Source organism: Falco punctatus (genome assembly GCF_963210335.1).
Source record: "Falco punctatus genome assembly, chromosome: 6".
NCBI lineage: Eukaryota > Metazoa > Chordata > Aves > Falconiformes > Falconidae > Falco > Falco punctatus.
This window is the reverse complement of record NC_137585.1, coordinates 22397999-22406273: the sequence shown is the minus strand read 5'-3', so window position 1 is coordinate 22406273 and position 8275 is coordinate 22397999. Positions and strand designations below refer to the sequence as shown.

The window sequence follows — 8275 nt, the reverse complement described above, 5'->3', positions numbered from 1 at the left end:
GTAAGCATGTTTTCAAGGACCCTTAATGGCATGTTGTTTAAAGTCTGCACAGATGATACTGCAGCTGTTAGGAGGAAACAGAGGTAGTAATTGATGATGATTCAGCTAAATATTTTGGGTAATCCCTTCAATTATAGTCCCCAAATTTGCACTTAATTTATATTTAGTTAGATTATTGTTATGTCTTAATATAATAATACAGGCTTATTAGGGACTTACTTATGGAAACATAATTTCATTGATGTAAGACTAGAAATAATCTGTTGCATACTTGATAATTTCAGATGCTCTTTTTTTCTAGTTGCTTAGCCAAACTGAACAGGGGCTATCTGGGCGGAGATGTGATGGAGGGGATACACACTGGAAATGCGGTTATTGTACACGGTGACAAACTTGAGTTCCCCCAGTATCTGTACTTGGAAGCTCACCCCACAGCTGGACTGAGACCGCAATGCCAGGAAGGACCAACCTTTCTCCATGGCACAGCTCTACAGAGGGCTCCTTCTAAACAGCACCCTAAACACAGGTATATAGAGACTCTCCCCCTCCATGCCTTGTGCAAATGGTTGGTGTTTCTTTTCTCCTTGCTAGACTCTCTGTCTCTGCTAGCTGAATAAACGAAGTTTATCCCAGGAAAATAAGCCCATAGGAACGCAATGAAAACACAAAAGGCAGCACAGGTGACCAACAATCTGTCTGTCCTGGGGTTCATAGCTTGAAGTTAAGAAAATGCTATGAACATGATTTCAAATAGAAGTTTCTATGCAACCTGAATCTCAATCTTCCCTTTTTTGCCACCACTTTATTCACCCATTCCTATTATTTGACTTGATGCCTATTTCTGTTTAGGAGCCTATGTAATATTTTATTTATTGATTACATAGTTTCAAAATGGAAATAAGAGATGGGAACATTTCAGAGGAAAGATATTACTTTGGGAAACAGTGTATGTGCCAAGGTCAATGTAGTAAAGTAGTAGCAAACCCAGTAATACTTTTTCTGCTAACGAAAAAGTCTTTATGTGTATGTCAAAGCACTCATTCTCCCACTCTCCCAGAACTTTCTTGCACTCTTAAACAGAATGCTCAAAGCTAAAACAAAAATAGAGTTTCAGGGGTTGTACACGCTCTGTGCCTCAAAATGATTTATTTTTGGCTTTCATTATCTCTTTCTCTTGGCTTGCTCAAGTGTATATTTAAAATATTTTCTTCCATGCATAACATTTTATAAGGAGCCAAGTTAGGATAAGGTCTGCAGTATGTAAGGGCTGAAGCTCTAGGTAGCCATTTTAGCTTTTACAGCAGGCTCCAGGAGGAAGCAAGGCAGGTGGGGCATTAGATTTCTCTCACAGATGTCAAATAAGAATCCTGCCAGAAGCTCAAACATGGACAAGGTACTTCTCTCCAGCAGTCCTTTATGTCATTCAGGGACAAGTAAAGGGAAGGTGAGGCATGAAGGGGCTTTCATAAATTATCTGGGCCAGACAGCTGCATTCTTGCATGTGCTGTAAAGCCTGAAGGATTTGAGCTATGAATGCTTTTATTTATATGGCCTTATACGGCCCAAGCTGCACCATCAGCAGGTGCTACCATTAGCTCTTTATTGAGCATCCTGTGGCAGCAAGTGACTCTGAAGCTGCAACACACCCTGCAGCTTGGGTCAACATCTTCATCTCACTTCCCCACCAGCCTTTGTACTGCTTCTGCTCCAAGCTGCCTTATGCACTGAATGACTGCTGTTGCCAGCAGCAGAATCAGTACCAAAATTGAGGCGCTGTCTCTTGTGCTCATTTTTTCCCAGTGTTAAAGAAATGGTGATGATATTGTATTGAGCTCTTCCTCTTTTGTCTAGGCTTTACTAACAAATCATTGAAATTAAGGACCCTGAAGTCACCAAATCCACCCTATGAAAGTTCAACTATATCTATTCCTGATGGATGTTTATCTTGTGGGTAAAAGCCTTCTGCGATTCTTCAACTTTCCCACAGCAATCTGTTTCAGGGGTCCACCATCCTTGCTGTTAGATGTTTCTCCTTAAAGTCTGACTGAACCCTCCTTACTGCAAATTTAAGGCCATTGCTTTTGTGGTACCCACAACTACACTTTACATATTGAAGAATGCTACTCACTACTCTCTTGGTCTTAAGCAGCTCTAAGTAGAGTGGAGTGATTATTACAGATGATACTCTGGTTTAAACATACCAGTACAGCATTTTCCCTATGTGCCTCAGGTTGATTGACTCATGATCATAGCTTCAGATTCATTATAACCCTCAAATCCCTGCTGGATAAAGTGATATCCAGCCAGACATCCCCCAGACTGTGTTCACATCACTAATTTCTTCGATCTCTGTGCCACACTTACCACTTCTCTATGTTGTACTACAACCGTTTTCTAAATAGAAGTGGTCTTTAGAAAGAATGGTCATCTTACACTACTTCTCCAATTTGCCAGGACCATTTTGAATTCTTATTCTGTTCTCTAACACACTTCTTGTGCATCCCAGCTTAGTATCACAAGCATGTTATCCATCTCATCACCAAGATTACCAATTAATAAACTGCAGTGTGCTTGTCAGAGGTCAGGGCTAACAAAGAATATCTGCAAATTGACCCATTGTCTTTCTGCCACTGCCACTCTTCTCTGTTCAGTCCTTTTCCTGAATAATTTTCCAGGCAGATCCTCTTTGACACTTCCCTTTGAATGCAGTTTTCTTGTAACTGGTTTCTGACTGAACTGGGAAGAGCTGTTCTTTATGACTTACTGAAGGCTAAGCTTCTCAATCATTGAAAAACAGTCCTTGATCTCACTGCAAAGCACCAAAGTACTAAAGCTCACTTGTTTCACAATAAAACAGCAAGCTGTTAGAAATTTCTTTGCTATTTCAGATTAAAATCCAATTGTGATTTAAGGTTTAAAGTTCAAATAACTTCTGCTTTTTCATTCTTCTGAGCACCTCGATGAGTGATGCACTCAGTCCTGTCCAGAACCCAGTTTAGCTATGGTTTGTTTGTTTGGGGGTTTTTTGTGTTTTTCTTTGGTTTTTTCTGTCTGCTTCTTCTGACCACAAACATAAGCCTGGCCAACACAAAGGAAGCCATCAGAACTAGCAAAGACTGGGTCAAGAATGGTTATGGTAAGCAAATCTAATGAAGTTAATGCAAATAAGACTTGGAGAGACTATTACACAAGTACCTTAGTGATTCAAGCTGACATGGACTTCCTTGGAATTTGCACTGAGATGAACCAGAATGGGTTGTCTTTGGAAACCTCTTGCAACTGAAAAGTTAATCTCTAACTTCTTCCATTTTATAATTTCTAGTGAAAATCAGTGTTTTTCTTGGAGCTTTGGCTCTTGGAGTCACACTATGATCTCCATGTTTATTACTAAGCAAGAAATTTATGACTCTTGGTTATAAAGGTGAGATTAAAATGTAGCCAAACACATTACAAAGACTCAAAAATATAAATATGAAATATAAGCAATCCACCCCCCCCCCTTTTTCTTTTTATTTTTAATTTACAAACCCAGTTCCACCAGCTTGTGAAGAAATCCCATTATTTGGGGTGAAATCTAGGTCATGATTTTTGAGTCCTTGGGCTTGGCAGCATGATTTTTGGCCCATAGCTCAAAAGGGACCCTGCCATCTGCACTTTGGGAATCCATTACCATTGTCAGAATCATACAGCGTAATATAGCAACTGCCCAAAGCAAAACAAAACCAACCCAAAATACTTCAAGATACTATAGTCATTATATCCATCTGTCTAGCTATTTATTAAACTAGTTAGCTGAGGTACTCCACACATTCTGGAGGCAATAACTTGCCATTTGTTTATTTTTGCAGGTGCCCTTGAACCAAGTAAAAAAAGCAAAATGGCACAGGGTTGAGAAGGGGGCAATTTGTTTGCTGCACACAGTGAAACAGTAGACCCTTTTCTCAAAGCCTGAAAAATGATACATGAACTGCAGCAAGAATTTGTGGAGCTGGTTCAAGTCTTTTTGACACTTTAGGGAATACTAATTGAGCATTCAATAGCTTCAACACTGTGGGAGTGGGGTAAGCCAATCCAGGAAAACCATCAGCCATGGGAAAACCAATTTCCTCTCTCAAACTTATTGTTCCTGTATGTCAAAGGTGATCCCAAGAGATTCTACTTGTTGCTGACACATTCCAGAAATCATTCTATTTTCCCAATACTTCTTTTTTCCTTTTCTTTAAAAAAAAAAAAAAAAAAATCAGCAGAAGCAGGCGTGAGAGTTACATACCACAAGGGCAAAACAGAAAGCTTAAGCTTATAAAAGAAATACTGAGAAAAGATGCAAGATCGCTAAGAAAAGGCAAAAATGCCAAACCTGCTGGTTTCCTCTGCCCTTGGAGTGCTATGCTCCATGTATATAACTAGTGTATCTGCAAAAGGGTTATTTACTTGACCAGTCTCTCTGCTGATATGAAACAGAGTAACTCTGCTGAACTCATTAGAATTGTGTATTTGTTAGACTGTGGCTGCTTAGCTCACTAAAACCCAAAGAGATAGATGGTCCTTGGAACATGAAGCTTGACATAAATATTGCTAGCCTTCAGCTACAGAGCTCTCAGCTTCTGCTGAAGATGTGACTACCCCCCACAGTGAGGATGTCATAGATCTAGCCTTATTCTTCAGCTGTGTTTAAGGGACTATTAGGGAATAAAAGAACTATGTTAGAAGTAAGACCCTTCCTATTTCTCATTAGAAAAACCTCCCCCAAAGCAGAGTCATATGCCTGTTTCTGTGAGGATGAGTGAAGACCCTTGACAGGCATAACACCAGTGAACACGCAGAACAAGCAACAGGCAACTCCCAGATGCATTTTTCTGCTTTTTTTTTTTTTTTTCTTTTATATACAGTAACTGTTAAAAAGAAAAGCACACTATTATCGTATATGTGTAATTCTTTTACAAAACTAGTCTTTCAGCAGTTTCAAAGACATTGCCTCATCTCCCTCCCATTTCCTGCAGGGATATTAGTGTCGTCTGGAAAATCTAAGTCCACCTGACAACAAATACTCTGGTGAAACTAATAGCAACAGACCAACAGCTTTCAAATGCTTTTTGTGTTTCTTGCTTAAGAAGTCAGGATTAAAGATTTACTATGTGTTTCTCCACTTCACTAAAAGCCTGTATTTTAATATTTTAAAACTTCTAAAGTTGGATGCCAATAGTATCACATCTGTCACTGGCAACAGTACCCACTCTACCGACGGCAGAATTTAGCTACAGAAGAACCTACTGTGGTTCTCCTTGTGTTGTGGCAGACCCACAGTAGGTCGTCATTTCTTGGCTACTAGGTATTTTCCCTGAAATTTCAACACATGAAGCTATTCCTCACTTTTTTACAAAGTTTACCAGTCCTGTCGTCACTGTTACCCCAGGATCTCACAATAATTAATTTATTCTCACAGCACTCCTTTGTTTGATGCCAGATTTTCCAGAGAGCTCAGACTCAAATTTTTGAGTGCTCAACACCTAAATTTGAGCCAGATTTTCAGAAAAGCTGGGTTCTCATTCAGGTTCTTAAAGAAGGAGAGAATTTTCCAAAGTTCCCAACAACCCTCACAGCAGTGCCTGCTGCCCAGATTGCATAAGAAACTGAGCATCCAGTGTGCTAAACTTCTTTTCTACATATGAGTATTACATTTTGATGTCTAAATCAGAGGTGATTTCCTTGTAGTCTGGCTGTCAGAGTGGGAGGCTGAGCTCTTTTGAAAATCTAGATTGCTATTGTAAGGTTATCAATACTTTGCAGAAGATAAACTGACAGATGGAGCAAGATCCCAGTGCAACAAAGCATTTGCAGGACAGGTGGAAATAAAATCAGGATTCAGGCTTTCAAGCCATCCATTTCTGTCCATGTATGTTCTTGCGAATTAGCCTGCAGTACGGTTGGCTTATAATAGCATATGTGTTCAGCCCCAGTGAGAATTGTACGCCAGCGGTGTGCAAGATAGGCACAGGCTAAAACACAAGCTGAAAAGCATCCTCTGTGATGTGACTAGGAAAAGAGACAGAATAAGCAAGTTCCTTGAAAGCTGCAATACAACATTTTTTCTGCCCTCCTCCTACACAGAGGAGCTAAAAAAATGCAAAGATGTACTGACTGTGCTTGCATTTCAGAATCAAAGCAATCCTAAGAAAAAAAGATATGTTTTTTTCTGCACTAATTACAACCTTTTACTGACTGGTTTATAGCTCGAATACCATGCACCATGATGTAGATTCATCCATTGCAACTCTGTGAGTCCGTAAGGTGCATGCCAGCCACCAAGGGCTCCTGCTCAGGGCAGCCCCAGAGTGGGAGAAGCCCACAAGACCGAGTGAACTGGTAAGACTACACAGCACAAGTATACAACACTGAATGACACAGAGGAAAAAGCAAGACCAGGCAGCAGACCCAGTCATTCATGCTGTTCATTCATCACGCTGCCCTGACTTTGGTTTGGGCTATGATAACTAGCTCCCTCCAAGACAAATCTGCATCCAGAGGAGTTAGCCCTGAGCTCTTTGGTGCCACCAGCTCTCAGGGCTAAGAACTGGTCTTTCAGTCTATTTTGTGTAGCAAAACAGGCATAGCCACAAAGCCCAAAACAACCAGCCTTGCCAACAGAAAAGTTTAATTACTCCAGGCATGCATACACCTCAGATAGTTGTTTCACTTCTCTTTCCCGAGTGGTCACATCCAGCGCTCTCTTTGTGAGATCTGACCTTACTGGTTCACACGGAGTAGCAACGCCTAACGCTGAAATCCCACCAAAGCCATGCCCAAAGCAATGTTACAACTCAGTGATTTTGGTGGGGCAGCAGTTCGGCTCAAAGGAAAGGCTGTACAATTGGTTAGCTGTTACGAATACTTGGTAAGACACAGGAGAAAAAACTTAACTGTTAAGATATCACAGAATCCTTCCCCTCTCTGAAAACGTAGGCAGAGACAATTTTCAAGCATTCCTATTGAAACTCTGGCAATTGAAAGGTCCTGTACTTTTCACTTCTAGTAAAGACAGCTCACTTTCTAAGGAACCAGAGAAAGATGGCAAGGGCCAAGTTGCTCATCGTCCATAAAGGCTGTTGAAGCTTGTTTCCAGGTGGGCCCAAATTCTCAAACCCAAAGTGGCGGTACTTCACGGTCTCCCATTAACTCTACTTCTGCCAGTCAAGTAAGCAGTTCCTTATTTATTCCCTCTCTCCATACGCTATCTTAAATTTTAAAAATACCTCCAATCTGGCTGTGTTAATGTGACAGATGGGAATACTCTGGCAGCTCCCTTCTGGTGAAACATTTATAAGGTGTTGTATGGCTTCAGAAAGCAACATATTAGGAAATGGAGGGGGGGGGGGGGTAGAGGGAGGAACTCTCTTATTTTAATTTCAAGCAGCAGGAGCCCGAGTAGACTGAGTCATAGCTCTTCAAACATTAATCCAAAGCAAATAACGAAATGGAAAGCGGAGAAATATAGATTAGGCAGCTAAAGCAAACTTGATGCTTATAATCGCTGCAGACCTCGATGGTGATTGTTTGCAAAATGCCCAGGGAATGGGATGGGATGCAACACACCAGTGTTTTAGCCACAGAGAGAGGTAAATCATTGCTTAAATTCATTAACAGGGCCTAATTCAGCAAGTGACTTGGGATGTGCTGAACTTTGAGTGTGTGAGGAGCTGTACTGCTGGGCTCCAGAACGGTCAAGGAGCTGTGGCTTGTGTTCACAGTCCTGCAAAGAGTGTGTGGCTACCACAGGAAAGCTGTCCCCTTCACAGCCAGCTGGGATGTTTACAAAGTTTGGAAAGCAGGAACAGTAATTACCATTGCACTGAATAAGAAGGGTGGGTGGGAAAGATATTTCACACCCCCTCCTAGGAATATCACTAACACGAGTACTCCCATAATGCGCAATATAATGGTATCCCAGCAACCGTGCTGAAATAATACTATTTTGTACTTTATGTATAGAGCGGTACCTGTGCAAAACTCAAAGCCTTTTACAAAGGCAACAACCATAATTATCCTAAGGGCTAATTTTGTAAATTAGGGAGGCACTGGAATACCAGTGATGTTTTTGCCAATCAGAGGAAACAGATGTGTATTTTTCCCTGAAGTAATTATTTATTTATTTTGGCCAAGAGCAGGTTCCAGTATGCTCTTCTGCATGGCTTCATCACAAAATCAGCCTTGATTATCTGCATGACAAAACAGAGTTAAGCTCATAAAGAGGCACTATATTTCTGTGTTTCGTTACATA

The 8275-nt window shown here is 40.8% G+C and overlaps 1 protein-coding gene and 1 long non-coding RNA gene across 4 annotated transcripts in view; one reads left to right on the top strand and one right to left on the bottom strand.

Moving 5' to 3' along the window:
• RERG (RAS like estrogen regulated growth inhibitor) overlaps window positions 1–8275 on the bottom strand; it is a 143655-nt gene that overhangs the window by 95643 nt on the left and 39737 nt on the right. The gene's annotated exons all lie outside the window — the stretch shown is intronic.
• Window positions 1–8275, top strand: part of LOC308065246 — a 57028-nt gene that overhangs the window by 39744 nt on the left and 9009 nt on the right. The window contains exon 2 of the long non-coding RNA XR_013928716.1: window positions 302–526. This is a non-coding gene — a long non-coding RNA (uncharacterized lncRNA). The remainder of the gene's footprint in view (window positions 1–301; window positions 527–8275) is intronic.